Source organism: Pan paniscus, chromosome 1 (genome assembly GCF_029289425.2).
Source record: "Pan paniscus chromosome 1, NHGRI_mPanPan1-v2.0_pri, whole genome shotgun sequence".
Taxonomy (NCBI): domain Eukaryota; kingdom Metazoa; phylum Chordata; class Mammalia; order Primates; family Hominidae; genus Pan; species Pan paniscus.
Genome location: NC_073249.2, coordinates 108602724 through 108621123, shown reverse-complemented (window position 1 = coordinate 108621123; position 18400 = coordinate 108602724). Strand labels below are relative to the sequence as shown.

The 18400-nt window shown below is 39.1% G+C and overlaps 1 long non-coding RNA gene across 1 annotated transcript in view; it reads left to right on the top strand.

Annotated features, from left to right (window-relative positions):
* Window positions 1-18400, top strand: part of LOC106635206 (uncharacterized) — a 62257-nt gene that overhangs the window by 10445 nt on the left and 33412 nt on the right. Inside the window, exon 2 of the long non-coding RNA XR_010110695.1 lies at window positions 12767-12844. This is a non-coding gene — a long non-coding RNA (uncharacterized LOC106635206). The remainder of the gene's footprint in view (window positions 1-12766; window positions 12845-18400) is intronic.

Below are 18400 nucleotides of genomic sequence, written 5' to 3'. Positions count from 1 at the left end.
CTGCCCTCATAAATGGGATTAGGTGCCCTTATAAAATGGCATGACAAGGGAATTTGTCCCATTTGCCCTTCCACCTTCTGCCATGTGAGAATATAATGTTCCTCCTCTTTGGACAGTGCAGCCCTCACCAGACAACAAACCTGCTAGCACCTTAATCTTAGGCTTCCCAGCCTCTAGAACTGTAATAAACAAATTCATTTTCTTTATAAATGACCAAGTCAGTGATATTCGGTCAGAGTAGCACAGACAGACTAAGACGGACACTAACATTCAGACCATAGCAGCATGTTTATGAAAGGAGGACTTCTTTTTTCCATCCAGGTTGATAGTGTCTGTCTTTTATTTATTTTATTTATTTATTTTTATTTTATTTATTTATTTATTTATTTTTTGAGACTGATTCTCACTCTGTCACCAGGCTGGAGTGCAGTGGCACGATCTCGGCTTACTGCAACCTCCGACTCCCTGGTTCAAGTGATTCTCCTGCCTCAGCCTCCTGAGTAGCTGGAATTACTGGCACACGCCACCACGCTCAGCTAACGTTTGTATTTTTGATAGAGACGGGGTTTCACCATGTTGGCCAGGATGGTCTCCATCTCCTGACCTCATGAGCCACCTGCTTTGGCCTCCCAAAGTGCTAGGATTAGAGGCGTGAGCCACCACGCCCAGCCATCTTTGTCTTGTAATAGATGAGTTAAATCCGTTTATATTTATTGGGAGCGGTATATCAGAAATTATTTCTACCAACTTATTTTGTTTTCTGTTTATCATCTTCTTTTTCCTTTATGGCCAACTGTTAGATTGTTGAAGTTATTTTTATACTGCCTTTCTCTCTTTTGCTTTTTTGAAGAGCTACAGATTATTATTATTTTGATAGCTATTCCTACATTTTTAACATCCACAGAACTATGCACTTTTCCACAGTGTTTATATTATATAAGATATATATCTCCTTTTCAAAGTGGATAAAAACATACACAAGATTCCAAGGGTACTGTATCTGAGAAAACTTAGAAGGACCTAAAGATGTTGTGTTCTGGAAAACTTTGTTAGTTGACCCAAGAAGAGACGATCATGATGCCAAAAACACTGATGTAGAAGATTCATGTGAAGTTTTACTTTCATTGTTAAGCAAAATTATCCTAAACTTGGAAATAATAAGACAGCAAGAAGAGGTGGGTGTGGTTTTTTGTTTGTTTGTTTGTTTTCTTGAGATGGAGTCTCAGTCTGTCACCCAGGCTGGAGTGCAGTGGTGCCATCTTGGCTCACTGCAACCTCCGCCTCCCAGGTTCAAGCGATTCTCATGCCTCAACCTCCCAAGTAGCTGGGATTACAGGCACATGCCACCATGCCTGGCTAATTTTTTATTTTTAGTAGAGACCATGTTGACCAGGCTGGTCTCAAACTCCTGACCTCAGGTGATGCGCCTGCCTCGGCCTCCCAAAGTGCTGGGATTACAGGCGTGAGCCACTGTGCCCAGCCGTGGGTGTGTTTTTTAATGCAGTAATGGAGCATTGTTTAACAGATCTGCCCCCAGGATTATTTAATGCTGTAGGAGAATGCTCCTGCATTTGACTTTACTATTTACTCTATTAAGAGCTCAGGCACTGTGCAGTGAGTTGTCAACTTACAGATTTTTTTAGTATGTGGTAGAGATGTAAGTGATTATCTTCAGTAAGAAGGATAATCTATGATTTTATTACCCTGTGGGACGTTAACGGGTTTTGTATCTAATCTAACAATCCTGTTCTAGCATTCTTTTTTGTGTGTAAATAATAATTTCTTCAAGTGCTCTTAGAACCAGTTTATCTTCCTGCTGGTTCCCTCATCAATTATTGAAGGCAATAAAAGCTTTGACATAGATTAATTCTATATTGGTAAGAGAGTCATGTTTTTAACTTTTGAGGATTTTTCTTTGACATCATGATGTGTTTGAGTGAAAAAATATATAAATTAATATTTTATATGACATACAATTAACAAATTAAGTGTTAATTAGATATTAGATTAGTTCATCTTACTCCCTAAAAATATATGTTTTTAAGTGGGTCAAAAACTCTTCTACATATTCAGTGTTTATTTACCTTGTATTGGGATCTATATGCCAGAAGTAATTGATGATTGTGAGAACAGAAAGTGCAATCTGAAATAACGTCTGATGAATTGACAGAGACCAGGAAGGGGCTGGAACTTTTTCCTACAGGTGATGGGAACCACTGAAGTGTTTTAAGTCGGAGTGATGTGAGTTTTAAAAGATGATTTGGCAGCAGCGGAAAATGCATATAACACCAGTTAAGACATTATTGTAATGGCCCAAACAGGACCCAATGAGGGCTTAAAACAGAACAATGATAACAGGAATGGAAAAATGAAGTCAAATTTAAGGTAAAAATCAGCAAAATTGACATTTTGCAGGTGTAAAAAAGAGAGAAATCATGAACAACTCCCATGTTTAGTCATTGTAGCCAGACTTGGGGAGTGGAGGTGCTATTAACTGAGACAGGGAACACAGAAGTTGGATTAGGTTTGTGGTGGCAGGTTGAGGAGCCTACAACAAGAACGGTGGGGCTGACAGGCATTGCTCCTTTAAATGGTTATTGCCCCTTTAAGATTCTGCCCTTCCCCCTTAACCCACCCAGGCCCCTGCTGGATTTCCTTGCCCTAATTTACAGTCAGCACCAAAGCTTCTGAGCATGCGCTCAAGGAAGAGCTGGACTAATTAAAGCTCTCCTGAGGTTCAAGGTATTGCATCTGTGGCTCTTAGCAAAGAGTTCCATTTTTGAGAGCATATTTTCTCCAGCTAACCATTTTTTCTCATTTTTCTTTTTAAATCTTTTTCCTCCATAACTGTATATTATCTGTATCTTTTTAATCACTGAAGAATAATTAACATCCAGGTTTTTTCTTTTAATAATAAAAAATTAAAATAATGTTTTCAATACAGCGTCTATCAAAGATACTGTTTGATCCATGAAAGAAAAAAAAATTAACTTTATTTGGTCAGTTACATAAATCTTGGGAGCAAATATAATCAATCATGATCATGTTCTTTTTTTTTTAATTACAAAACCTGTGCACCTTACTACTGTGTCGTGTCTTTTGTTTCATTGGTAATTTGGTGTCCCAGATGGCTACTGAAATTTGGTGTGTGAGATAATAGACTTTCTGGATGTCACATATTGTTAGAAATCCTTGGAAATCAGTGTTCTATCCCAGCCTAAATGCACTGCCTTTTAAAGAAAAATCTGAAGAACATTTCTCCCTCTTCATAAGCCTTCATTCATGCTGAGATAACACTTTATAGTTAGAATGTCACAGCACCATACCTTAATAAAGATAGCTAAAGTACATATACCTCTGTCAACATTAAGTTGATATAAACATAGCAAATATGACAGGAAGAAACAAATAACAAGGGAGTCAGGAGATTTTGTGGGTAGATGCCTGGGAAGAAGGAGCAAAAGACAAAGGGAAGAGAAGTAAAAAGAAAATGGAGTTAGCAGTGAGGTGGACATCATCTGGTCTTCCAAACCAACAATGGTCATTCAAAAAGATTGTTAAGTGGGTGAAAAACATATTTAAAAAGATCTACATTTAATATGGAGAAATTGGCCATTTCCATGTCTCAAACCTTAGCAATAAAACAAAAGAGTATAAATAGAGTTGGGTATAAAATTCAGGAAGTTAAGGTAGAGAGATATGAAATATGAGGAAAACTAACCGTTAATTGTATTTGAATTTAGATAGTAGAGTGTATTGCTTGCTAAGAGTCCAATTTTACATGTTGTCCAAGAGGCACTAAGCTTAGATAATAGTGCATTCATTTAATTCAACAGATTCATTCCTGAGTGCTCATATTTAATGAAAATGTCAGTGTTGTTACTGTTTTTGTTGCTGTTGCTGATGCTATTTCTTACATGGAAGAGTTATATAACTAGGGAATACTGAGTGACATGATGAATTTGCTGTATTCATGGAGTCAATAAATAGAGTGATTCAGTAGAATGGATGAAAAACTTGGCCTATGCAGGCACAAATGCCTCACATTTTCTCAGGATTAAAATATAGATGCTTATTGGAACTTCCAGAACCACTTCTATTGGTTGAGTATTGCATAAGGATGACAATGACGTATATCAAGAGTCTCAAAGCCAACTGGGCTTTTAAAATTAAAACCAGCAATTTGCATTGCTTTTATTTTTTTCCATTTTTATTTATTTTTATTTCTGTTTTTTATTTTTCCATAAGGTATTGGGGTACAAGTGATATTTGGTTACATGAGTAAGTTCTTCAGCGGTGATTTGTGAGATTTTGGTGCACCCATCACCCAGGCAGTATACACTGCACCCCATTTGTAGTCTTCTATCCCTCGACCCCCTCCCACTCTTTCACCCCAAGTCCCCAAAGTCCATTGTATCATTCTTATGCCTTTGCATCCTCATAGCTTAGCTCCCACATATCAGTGAGAACATATGATGTTTGGTTTTCCATTTCTGAGTTGCTTCACTTAGAATAGTAGTCTCCAATCTCATCCAGGTCACTGCAAATGCCGTTAATTCATTTCTTTTTATGGCTGAGTAGTATTACATCAAATATATACACCACAATTTCTTTATTCACTCATTGATTGATGGGCATTTGCACTGGTTCTACGATTTTGCAATTGTGAATTGTGCTGCTATAAACCTGCCTGTGCAAGTATCTTTTTCGTATAATGACTCCTTTTCCACTGGGTAGATACCCAGTAGTGGGATTGCTGGATCAAATGGTAGTTCTACTTTTAGTTCTTTAAGGAATCTCCACACTGTTTTCCACATGTAGGTGGGGATGTACTAGTTTACATCCCCACTAGCAGTGTAGAAGTGTTCCCTGATCACTGCACCCACGCCAACATCTACTGTTTTTTGATTTTTTTTATTATGGCCATTCTTGCAGGAGTAAGGTGGTATCACATTGCGGTTTTGATTTGCATTTCCCTGATCATTAGTGATATTGAGCATTTATTTTTTTATTTTTTTATTTTTTTTGAGACGGGGTCTTGGTCTGTTGCTCTGTTGCCCAGGCTGGAGTGCAGTGGCGCAATCTCCGCTCACTGCAAGCTCCGCCTCCCAGGTTCACGCCATTCTCCTGCCTCAGCCTCCCGAGTAGCTGGAACTACGGGTGCCCACCACGACGCCCAGCTAATTTTTTTGTATTTTTAGTAGAGACGGGGTTTCACCATGTTAGCCAGGATGGTCTCGATCTCCTGACCTCATGATCCGCCCACCTCGGCCTCCCAAAGTGCTGGGGAGCATTTTTTCTTGTTTGTTGGGCCATTTGTTTGTCCTTATTTTGAGAATTGTCTATTCATGTCCTTAGCCCACTTTTTGATGCGATTGTGTTTTCTTACTGATTTGTTTGAGTTCATTGTAGATTCTGGATATTAGTCCTTTGTCAGATGTACAGATTATGAAGATTTTCTCCCACTCTGTGGATTGTCTGTCTACTCTGCTGACTGTTCCTTTTGCTGTGCAAAAGCTCTTTAGTTTAATTAAGTCTCAACTATTTATCTTTGTTTTTATTGCATTTGCTTTTGGATTCTTGGTCATGAAATCCTTGCCTAAGAATGTCTAGAATGGTTTTTCCAATGTTGTCTTCTAGAATTTTTATAGTTTCAGGCATTAGATTTAAGTCCTTAATCCATCTTGAGTTGATTTTTATGTAAGGTGAGAGATGAGGATCCAGTTTCATTCCCCTACATGTGGCTAGCCAATTATCCCAGCACCATTTGTTGAAAAGGGTGTCCTTTCCCCACTTTATGGTTTTGTTTGCTTTCTTGAAGATCAGTTTGCTGTAAGTATTTGGGTTTATTTCTGGGTTCTCTATCCTGTTCCATTGATCTATGTACCTATTTTTATACCAGTACCTTGCTGGCTTGTTGACTATGGCCCTACAGTATAGTTTGTAATCAGGTGGTGTGATGCCTCCAGATTTGTTCTTTTTACTTAGACTTGCTTTGGGTATGTGGGCTCTTGTTTGGTTCTATACGAATTTTAGAATTGTTTTTTCTAATTTTGTGAAGAATGATGGTGGTATTTTGATGGGGATTGCATTGAATTTGTAGATTGCTTTTGGCAGTGTGGTCATTTTCACAATATTGATTCTACCTATCCATGAGCATGGGATGTGTTTTCATTTGTTTGTATCATATATGATCTCTTTCAGCAGTGTTTTGTAGTTTTCCTTGTAGAGGTTTTTTGACTCCTTGGTTAGGTATATTCCTAAATATTTTATTTTTTTGGCAGCCCTTGAAAAAGGGGCTGAGTTCTTGATTTGATTCTCTGCTTGGTCGCTGTTGTATAGAAGAGCTACTGATTTGTGTACATTAATCTTGTATCCGGAAACATTGCTGAGTTATTTTACTAGTTCTAGGAGCTTTCTGGAGGAATCTTTAGGGTTTTCGAGGTAAATGAGCATATGGTCAGCAAACAGTGACAGTCTGACTTCCTCTTTACTGATTTGGATGCCCCTTATTTCTTTCTCTTGTCTGACTGCTCTGGCTAGGACTTCCAGTACTATGTTGTAGAGGAGTGGTGAGAGTGGGCATTGTTACCTTGTTCCAGTTCTCAGAGAAAATGCTTTCAACTTTTCCTCATTTGGTATTATGTTGGCTGTGGGCTTGTCGTAGATGGCTTTTATTACATTGAGGTATGTACCTCATATGCCAGTTTTGCCGAGAGTTTTAATCATAAAGGGATGCTGGATTTTGTCAAATGCTTTTTCTGCATCTATGGAGATGATAGTGTGATTTTTGTTTTTAATTCTGTTTATGTGGTGTACCATATTTACTGACTTGCATATGTTAAACCATCGCTGCATCCCTGGTATGAAACCCACTCAATCATGGTGGATTATCTTTTTGATATGTTGCTGGATCTGGTTAGCTAGTATTTTGTTAAGGATTTTAGCATCTATGTTCATCAAGGATATTGGTCTGTAGTTTTCTTTTTTGGTTTTGTCCTTTCTGGTTTTGGTATTAGGGTAACGCTAGCTTCATAGAATGAATTAGGGAGGGTTCCTTCTTTCTCTATCTTGTGGAATAGTGTCAAAAGGATTGGTACCGATTCTTCCTTGAATCTTGAATGTCTGGTAGAATTCTGCTATGAATCCATCTGGTCCCAGGCACTTTTTGTTGGTAAATTTTTTTTTTTTTTTTTTGAGACAGAGTTTCGCTCTTGTTGCCCAGGCTAGAGTGCAATGGTGCGAACTCAGCTCACTGCAACCTCTATCTCCTGGGTTCAAGCGATTCTCCTGCCTCAGCCTCCCAAGTAGCTGGGATTACAGGCATGCACCACCACACCCAGCTAAATCTGTATTTTTAGTAGAGATGGGGTTTCACCATGTTGGTCAGGGTAGTCACGAACAGTAATTTTTTAATTACCATATCAGTCTCACTGCTTGTTATTGGTCTGTTCAGAGTATCTAATTTTTCCTGATTTAAGCTAGGAGGGTTGTATTTTTCTAGGAGTGTATCCATCTCTTCTAGGTTTTTTAGTTTATGTACGTAAAGGTGTTTATAGTAGCCTTGAATGATCTTTTGTATTTCAGTGGTATCAGTTATAATATCTCCTGTATCATTTCTTAATGAGGTTGTTTGGATTTTCTTTCTTCTTTTCTTGGTTAATCTTGCTAATGGTCTATTAATTTTATTTATCTTTTCAAAGAACCAGCTTTTTGTTTCATTTACCTTTTGTATTTTTTTGTGTGTTTCAGTTTCATTTAGTTCTGCTCTGATCTTGGTTATTTTTGTTTTCTTCTGCTGGGTTTGGGTATGGTTTGTTCTTGTTTCTTTAGTTCCTTGAGGTGTGACCTTAGAATGTCAGTTAGTGCTCTTTCAGTCTTTTTGATATAGGCATTTGGTGTTATGATCTTTCCTCTAGCACCACCTTTGCTGTATCCCAGAGGTTTTGATAGGTTGTGTCATTACTGTCGTTCAGTTTGAATAATTTTTTAATTTCCATCTTGATTTTGTTTTTGACCCAATGCTCATTCAGAAACAGGTTATTTAATTTCCATGTATTTGTATGGTTTTGAAGGTTCCTTTTGGAGTTGATTTCCAGTTTTATTCCACTGTGGTCTGAGAGAGTGTTTGATATAATTTCAATTTTCTTAAATGTATTGAGACTCTTATGGCCTATCATATGGTCTGTCTTGGAGAAAGTTCCATGAGTTATTGAATAGAATGTGTATTCTGTGGTTGTTGGATGAAATGTTCTGTATATATCTATTAAGTCCATTTGTTCCAAGGTATCGTTTAAATCCATTGTTTCTTTGTCGACTGTCTTTCTTGATGACCTGTCAAGTGCTGTCAGTGGAGTATTGAAGTCCCCCACTATTATTTTGTTGCTGTCTATCTCATTTCTTAGGTCTATTAGTAATTGTTTTATAAATTTGGGAGCTCCAGTGATAGGCACATATATGTTTAGGATTGTGATATTTTCCTCTTGCACAAGGCCTTTTACTGTTATATAATGTCCGTCTTCGTCTCTTTTAACTGCTGTTGCTTTAAAGTTTGTTTTGTCAGATGTAAGAATAGCTACCCTGCTCACATTTGGTGTCTATTTGCATGAAATGCCCTTCCCCCTGCTCTTTACTTTAAGCTAATATGAGTCCTTATGTGTTAGGTTAGTCTCCTGAAGGCAGCAGGTAGTTGGCTGGTGAGTTCTTATCCATTCTGAGGTTCTGTATCTTTTACGTGGAGCATTTAGGCCATTTACATTCAATGTTAGTATTGAGATGTGAGGTACTGTTGCATTCATTGTGCTATTTTTTTGCCTGTGTACCTTGGATTTTTTGTTTTATGTTTTTGCCTTTTAACTTGTTTTTTTTTTTTTGTTTTATAGGTCCTGTGTGATTTATGCTTTAAAGAGTTTCTGTTTTGATGTGTTTCCAGGATTTGTTTCAAGATTTAGAGCTTCTTTTAGCAGTTCTTGTAGTGGTGGCTTGGTATATCGACGTCTCTCACCAATTGTTTGTCTGAGAAAGACTGTATCTTTCCTTCATATATGATGCTTAGTTTCGCTGGATACAAAATTCTTGGCTGATAATTGTTTTGTCTGAGGAGGCTGAAGATAGGGCCCCAGTCCCTTCTAGCTTATAGGGTTTCTGCTGAGAAATCTGCTGTTAATCTGATAGATTTTCCTTTGTAAGTTACCTGGTGCTTCTCTTTCACCGCTCTTAAGATTCTTTTCTTTGTCTTAACTTTAGATAACCTGATGACAATGTGCGTAGGCAATGAGCTGTTTGTGACGAATTTCCCAGGTGTTCTTTGTGCTTCTTGTATTTGGATGTCTAGGTCTCTAGCAAGGTGAGGGAAGTTTTCCTCGATTATTCCCCCAAAATGTTTTCCAAGCTTCTAGAATTCTCTTCTTCCTCAGGAACACCAATTATTCTTAGGTTTGGTTATTTAACATAATCCCAGACTTCTTGGAAGCTTTGTTCATATTTTCTTAGTCTTTTTTATTTCTCTTTGTTGGATTAGGTTAATTCGAAGACCTTGTCTTCGAGTTCTGAATTTCCTTCTTCTACTTGTTAATTCTATTGCTGAGACTTTCCAGAGCATTTTGCATTTCTATAAGTGTCTCCAATGTTTCCTGAATTTTTTATTGTTTTTTCTTTAAGCTATTTCTTTCCTTGGATATTTTTCCCTTCACTTCTTGTATCATTTTTTGGATTTCCTTGCATTGGGCTTTGCCTTTCCCTGGTGCCTCCCTAATTAGCTTAATAACTAACCTCCTGAATTCTTTTTCAGGTAAATCAAGGATTTCTTCTTGGTTTCGATTCATTGCTGGTGAACTAGTATGGTTTTTGGGGGGTGTTAAAGAGCCTTGTAACCAGAGGTGGTTTTCTGGTTCCTTCTCATTTGGGTAGGCTCTGTCGGAGGGAAGGTCTAGGGCTGAAGGCTGTTGTTCAGATTCTTTTGTCCCACAATATGTTCCCTTGATGTAGTACTCTCCCCTTTTTCCTGTGGATGTAGCTTCCTGTGAGCCAAACTGCAGTGATAGTTGTCTCTCTTCTGGGTCTAGCCACTCAGCGAGTCTACCTGGCTCCAGGCTGGTACTGGGGGTTGTCTGCACAGAGTCCTGTGATGTAAACTGTCTCTGCGTCTCTCAGCCGTGGATACCAGCGCCTGTTCCAGTGGAGGTGGCAGGGGAGTGCAATGGACTCCGTGAGGGTTCTTAGCTTTGCTGGTTTAATGCTCTATTTTTGTGCTGGTTGGCCTCCTGCCAGGAGATGGTGCTTTCCAGAGAGCATCAGCTATGGTAGTACGGAGAGGAACCGATGGTGGGTGGGGCCCTAGATCTCCCAAGATTATATGCCCTTTGTCTTCAGCTATCAGGGTGGGTAGGGGAGGACCATCAGGTGGGGTCAGGGCTAGGCCTGTCTGAGTTCAGACTCTCCTTGAGGGGGTCTTGCTGTGGCTGAGTATTTGGGGTGTCTCCTGGGTCCTACAGGAGCAGTCAGATTCCTTCAGAGGGTCTGTGGGTCCTCTTAGGATTGCTGGCTTGTTCTTGCAGTCAATCTGGAGCTAAAATTCACAATGCAAGCCTCCGCACACTGCTCTGTCCACCTGAATCATCTAGTTTTGCCTCCCGTCTGGTCTGCCATAATGATCTCTCTCCCTCTCCATTGCTTTTAGAAAATAGGAAACCAAAGTAGATTACAAGGAATCAAGTTTGATACACTTAATCTACTCAGGCTCAGAAAGGAGAGGTCACAAATCCTAAGCCATTCTGAAAATCATCAGTATTAGAATGCATTCAACACATGGTTGCTGAGGACCTGCTTTGTACTGAGCACTGTTCTAGAGATAATACAGTGTTTAAACCAGACAAAAATTCTAGCTTGTGGAGCTTGCATTCCAGTGAAGACTTTTCCTTCTTGGCAGCAGTTCCAGATGGGATGGGTGGGGTGATGGCAAGGAGAAAGAGAATGAAGTTGTAGATTGTGGAAATTGCACCCTTGCTCTATTATGTGATCAAGAAATAAAAACATAAGCAATGTGATGTCCAGGCCTTATGACTCACGCCTGTAATCTCAACACTTTGGGAGGCCAAGATGGAAGGATTATTTGAGTCCAGGCATTCAAGACTAGCCTGGGCAACATAATGAGACCTCATCTGTACAAAATATTTTTTAAAATTAGCTGGCACGGTGGCATGCACCTGTAATCCCAGCTACTTGGGAGGCTGAGGTGGGAGGATCTCTAGAGCCAGGGAGGTCAACATTGCAGTGAGCCCTGACCACACCACTGCACTCCAGCCTGAGCCACAAAGCAAAAATAATAAAGAATAATAAACAAAATAATAAAATAATAAACAAAATAATGACATAATAAAAAAAATCCATAGCAATGTGAACCAAATAGATTATAAAGGAGGATGATATCCATTAAGTCTTCTTCATTCTCATGGCTCTTGTCCCTGTGTTTATTTGCCTTAAGAATGTAGCCAAATCTTATCTCCCTCTAGTGAAAATCACTTGATAGAAAGTTACATTAATGCACAAATTCACAAAGAGAATTTGCATGATTTTCAGAACCGAATTAATCCCTAATTACTGGCATACAGCTATTTGAGCCAAAAGATCATATTGCATTTTAAACGATATAAACTCATCCTTTATCGGTCTTCATTTGCATAAGAAGCATCTTATTCTCAGTCAAACAGAGCAAATCAAATCCTGAAAGTTATTTGTTCCAGCACAAGACTTTGAATATTCTGTTTCCTTTTCTACTCCTACAGTTAATCTGCCAGAGCCAAGATTATTCCTTCACCTTTTTTTAGTCCCTGAACCTTTTGCAAAGCTAATGAAAGTTATAGGATTTCTCAGAAATATGAGCGTACAGGAAAATGTGCACTCATACACAAACATATTTTGAATGCCGCTTTTTAAAAAATCAAGTCCAACCCCTATGTGATAAAAATGATAAATTAAGGCTATGGGAAGTTAAAAAGTATGCTAAAGATGGTTAAGAGACATACTGAAAGTCAAACAGTCAACAGAGGAGTACATGAAACCAAGTTCTCAAAAGTTTGTTTTGTTCTGCCAGTACCTGAGACCACTCTCAGATATATAGGTCCCCAGCTCTGAACCACTTTGTCAATATTAATACAGAACAACATTATCTTTGTAACACATTTGCACTCTGATTCCTTTGTGAACAGAGTTAATGTGTCCTCTGACCCACAATGATTTTAGGGTTGCCACTTGAGCTGAACAGGGCCTTCCCTCCCATCTTCCAATGCAGGAACTCTGGTTGGGCATCCAGAGTAACTCAGCAACATAACTGCCATCACAAACATGTGCAGAAAGAGTTCTGACCTGTTGTGTTGGAAGCCAGAGAATGGAATAGTTTTGTAGCTCTCCTTTGTGGCTTATTCCTTACTCAACAGCCACTCTGCTTTTGACCTGAAAAACTGGGCCAGGGAGATTCTGTACCATCAGGCATATTTCTTATTGGGCTGTGAAAGTCTAGCATATGGCTAATTACAATTTACACCTCCTTAAGTGCTCTAACAATCCACTAAAGACTGTTTTGTCTCTTTGGTTTACTGTTTGTAGCACTTTTTGCAGGCAAAGCAGTAAACAATTCCTTTGGCGGTACTTTTTAATTTCAAATGATGATGGAAGATGATGGTCTTCTGTCTGGGTTGTTAATGATATATTCTCAGCCTGATCTGTTAAATGATTGTGTTCCTAATGATGTGTCATTTTCTTTTTACAGTGTCCTGGTGACCAGTTTTCTATTTCTTCATCTTCCATGGTGGAGACATGCCCATTGAGGATAAAATAAAGAACTAAGGTAGGTGAAGGAAAAATAAAGAAGATGAGATTTTAGGAACAAAATATCTATGGCATAAAATGCACTAATAGAAGTAATAACTAATAAAGATATTTGAAGTGAGTTGTTTCATTTTTGTATTCTTATTTTTGTCGCTGACCTTTTTAGCTGTGTGTTTGTGAGACAAAATTGTGCTCTGTTGCAAGAAGATGGGTGTCTCTTAAAATAACATAGAATGGAAAAATATTGCCTCAAAGTTAACGTAGTTTTTAATTTGTTAGATATTAAAATGCAAGCTGATAACTAGACATCACTTAAACAGAGAGGTTTTCTATTTAATGAAGTGGTTTGCATGGGGAATAGACATTCTGACATAGATGGTCTACTGATGTTGGATGTAGAAGGCAGGATGAATTTAGTCCCATGGCTCTCTACTGGCACTGCCAACAGGTGACCAGCTGGCACCAAATATGAGCATGACAGCTTGGTGCGCTCAACTGAGACACACGTTTCTATTTTCCTTCATCCAGGGAGTAGCTAAAAACATGATCTCTAATTCCCTTACTGGCATGGAACAGGGCAGAAATAAATGAATTTCCAGTTAATGATTCTAAGTAAAAATGTGTCCAATAATTTATAATTTTAAAGTTTAAGCTTAGTAGTGTTTACAAAGTGATCCATGGACTTAAGTAATGTGAGCCTCATGAGTTCTCTACCATATGAACATATTTAGAAAAGCTGATAATATGAGAGATTTCAAATTTGCAAATTCATCTTTAAGATCAATGTTAATGGGATGAATATCTTTAGGTAAAACTTATACCTCCTTGATGGGGATACACAGCAAGGAGAGAAGACTCAGCCCTTCTCCTTTAATCTTAAATTGTTTGATTTGACTTAAGCCCAATTTATCTGTGATAAAGATTTTCACAAATACTTCATATGAGTTCTTGAACTTTAATGCTTTCCTTTTCATTAATATTTCTCCTTTAATTTTAAGGATACCTTAAAAGGTGCCCTTAAAGCTCCCAAGGAAGGGTTTAAAAGAGGAAAAAAAGAGTTATGAGAACCTGCTTCAGTGAGACTCAGGATTATTACACCTCAGGGTCAGATGGGCCAATCAGACAGATGGACCTGAAACACCAAGGTGTATCCTTTGAGCCCTAGCCAGCTGCTCTGTGGGAGACCAGGAAGTCTCAAACTTCCTACAAACAATGGCTGTTTAGGGCAGAGGGGTATCTAGAGTTCTATCACAATCATACCCACCTCCCTACTTCTCTGGCACCTTTCAAGAGAATATATATTCTTTCTTTAGGAATATGTATGATATGTTCCCCAAGAAAATTTTAAAATACTTGCATACAGAGAACCAAAAGTACAAAGTTACATGAAACAAAATACTTTACAGATAAGAAGCTATGGGGCTGGTTATCTCATTGGTTGGAGGGGAGTCTTATGAAAAAAGAACTTTGATATGATTGCTTGTAGTATTTTTTTAATATCTTCCGCTGCTCATTATATTCATTTTCCTTTAAATACATGAACATATTTACAATAACTAACTTTAAGTCCTTGTCCCCTAATCTGCTGTTCTATCATCTCTTCATTTCTGGGTTTGTTTCTATTGACTCATTTTTCTCCTGGTTATAGGTCTCAATTTCCTACTTCTTCTCATATATAGTAATTTTTTATTGGATACTATAAGTTTCTTATAAGATACTGAAAATTTTCTATTGAGCATTGGAATTTGTTTTCTTAAGGGGTGGTAGACTTTGTTCTAGCAGGCAGCTAATTTACTTGTGCATTAGCTTGAGTCTTTTGAAACTTGTTCTTAAGCTTTGTTGGAGTGAATTTAGAGTAACCTTTACTACAGGGCCAGTTTACTTCTCCTAGAAAGGCTTGATTTCTGAAGTTTCTGTGAATGCCCCACATGCTCAAAGTAGACTCTTTAACTTGGCTTTTGCCTCTTTCATACCTTGGAACTGCTTTTTTTGAGATAACCAATAACTTCTAAATCCAAAGGATACTTTTCAGTTTTCATCTTACTTGACCTCTTGGCGGTGGCATTTAACATTGTTAACCACTCCTATGCTCTGGAAACACTCGCTTCTGTAGCTTTTGTTTCATGACATTCTCCTTGTTTTCCTCTTACCTCCATGATTATTTTGCAGGTTTTCCATCTCCTAGCCAATCCTTAAACATTACTTAGAGCTATTTCCTCAATCCCTTTTCTCATTTTGTTCTATATTCCCTTTCTCCAGGGAATCCCACGATGTCTGTCCCATGGCTTCCATTACCCCCTATTTTACACTGAAAAAAAAAAAAACAAACAAAAAAAACCCTGTGTATTCTCAATCCCAGACCTCTCATCTAAGCTTCAGATCCCTGCCCTCAATCCCAACTGCTTCCTCAGTCTCTCTTTTTGGATATCTCACACATACTATGTTCAAAAGTGACCTCATGATTCCAGCCCATGCACTACATCTGCTCCTCTTCCAAGGTTCCTGTCTCATTAAAAGGCATCATCCTGTTCCCCATACAAAAAAAAGGTGGGGTGGGGGGGGACTCATTCCTGAAACTTCATCTCTGATATATATGAATCATCAAAGATAATCATTTTTCCTTCTAAATATCTCTTGAATCTGTTCCCGAGATCCAGTAAGAAACTATTGGTCCTGCACACCAGCCGGGTTCTAGAGAAGAAGAGGTATACTTGGCATGTTGATGTAGCAGGGCTGAGACAGCCTCAGATGTTATCCACAGCCAGATTGTTTTAGAAGAAGTAGGACATTTTCTAGGCAGTTAGAGAATAGTTTAGACATGGTGTAGGGATCAGTGGGCCTGAGAAAGTATCAAGATGGGACAAAAAGGGTACAGCAGAAGTCTGGGTAAGCCATAGGCTCCATGGGACCAAGGGTGTGTCAGTGGATTCCAGAGTAGATGCATGAGCAAGGAGACCAGAGTATCCACCCCCACCCACCTTGTACAAGAACCAAACAGACCTCCCTCTTCAAATTAAGCTGTAATACTGAGGAAGGAATGGAGAGACCTCAAATTGACTAAAATCAAATGTTCAGCTTCCAGAAGAATGGGGGCTTGAAGTTGAAATTAGCTTCACTTATATAAAAAATAAAATACTGCTTCTTGAAAAGGAATAAAAATCACACCCAATATATGAACAATACCAAATACCATTGTTAAAGACTTTATATTTAACCTGAATTGTGAATAAGCATAGATGCAAAGATCAAGTAGGTTCTGCAATTAGTAATCTCCACTGCCATCATTCTCTTCTAAGCCACCATCATCTCCTGCCTAGATGCCAGTAATCATCTAATCATCTCCTGAATGTTCTCTCGAGTTCACTCTTCTTTACCTCCAGTCCCCTTCTCCACACCAACATGTAATGATTTTTTTTTTTTTTTTTTTTTTTTTTTTGAGATGGAGACTCACTCTGTCGCCCAGTCTGGAGTGCAGTGGCATGGTCTTGGCTCACTGCAACCTCCACCTCCCAGGTTCAAGCAATTCTCCTGTTTCAGCCTCCCAAGTAGCTAGGACTACAGGCACATGCCACCACACCTGGCTAATTTTTTGTATTTTTAGTGGAGATGGAGTTTCACCGTGTTAGCCAGGATGGTCTCTATCTCCTGACTGCATGATCCGCCCGCCTCGGCCTCCCAAAGTGCTGGGATTACAGGCATGAGCCACCGCGCCCGGCCTATGATTTTTTTTTTTTTTTTAACACGAACTTGATCCTATCACTCCTTTGCTTATAACCTGTTAACACTTTCTCTGTTCCTAGAGTCCAAATGCATTTACCAGCACCTCCAAAACCCTGCACTCCACTGCAGTTACCTCTCTGATTCCCTTTCCTCCATTCTCTCCTTCACTCTCCCCACTCCAGGGGTAGTGCACTGGACTTCTTGAAGCTTCTCTGGTATGCTGAACCTATAGGACCCTTTCTTCCTGGAATACCCCTCTTCCCTCTCCCTCTATACCCACACCAACCTGTTAATCAACCTGGCATCATTTGCTTCCCTGCTTAAGTGCTACTTCTGGCTTGAAGCCTTCTTCCTTTGCTCAGGTCAGGCCAGAACCTGTGACACACTCTCATTGGCTCCCTGTCATTTTACCTCATAGCACTTTACCATACCTGGGCTCCATGAGAGGAGAGATGGGGCGTGCCAATCCTCAACACCCAGAACACATCAGCACCCCAAACAGGGTTGTCTGGCACAAATTGGGCATGCAATAAATGTTGAATGAATAAAAGGAGTCCAGAAAACTAATTCTCACCAAAATGTTAAATGATAGTGGTTTAAAGTACTTCTTAGAGGGTAGGGGATATCCAGATAAACTTTGCAAACTTTAAGGAGTGCATCTCTACTGGCAAAGATTCAATTATTAGCATATTTCTTGCTAGAGGCTTCCTAGTTCCTGACATTTCAGTCTGTTCACTAGGAAAGAAGGGAACAGAGATGTACCTTAAATCCCTATGTCATCTGTCCCCTGCCTGCCTCTCTCACTTCATCTTGTCCCACTGCTCTTCCCCTCTCCTGTGCTCTGCCCGGATGGGATTTGTTTCAGTTCCTTGACTGGTAAGTTCTTTCCCTACCAGTCCCTCTGTGTGGGATGCTCTCTCCACCCCCATCTTGCTCTTTACAAGGTGAGCATCTTTACAACACAAATGCCACCGCCCAAGAGAGGCCAGCTCTGTTGTTCCCTGTTGTTGCCCTCTCTTTGTGCCTGTCAGAGCATTTAACCACAGTTGGTAATTTCATGCGTTTATTTGTAAATAAAGGCAGGGACAATATCTACTTTGTTCACTGTTGTTTGCCCAGAATCTAGCACAGGGCCTAGGACATAGTTGGTAAATACTAACTATATATTGAATAAATGAATATTTACAATAAAGCAGAGCTGATAAATTTATTGACTGTCACACCATACGTATCTTGAAGGGAAACTGGAATGTTTTTGTTAACATTATGGAGGTTTGGCAAGCCAGACATAAAAGTAAATCTAAAGTTGCATCTGAAAGGTTACTTAGCTGAAGGTGGAAGGTGTTGGGAAAGGGAAGGAAAGAGGAAAGAAAGGAATGGGAAGTTTAGAGAATGGGATAAAAGATAAGGAAAAGTAAGGGAGCAAATGCAGATTCGAACATTTACTCTGATGTGTTCTCCCAAGAACTTTGTCTTAGAGATTTCTTTCTTCTATGCTTTAAGCCTATATGAATTAATGTGAAGGAAAAAAATATTCAGCCTATAGATTAATTTTGCCAAGTAAGTCATTGGGGTCCTGTATTCATTTCCTATTGCTGCTATATGTAACAAGTCACCACAAATGTTGTGGCTAAAAACAAAACAGAAATTTACTCTTCCTACAGTTCTGGAAGTCAGAAGTTCGAAATTAGTCTTACAGGGCAAAAATCAAGGGGTCTGCAGGGCTGGTTCCTCCTGGAAGCTCCAGGGGAGAATTCTTCCTGGCCTCTTCCAGCTTCTGGGGCTGCCAGCATTTCTTGGCTTATGTTACTTAACTCCACTCGCTGCTTCTGCGGTCCCATTACCTTCTCTGTGT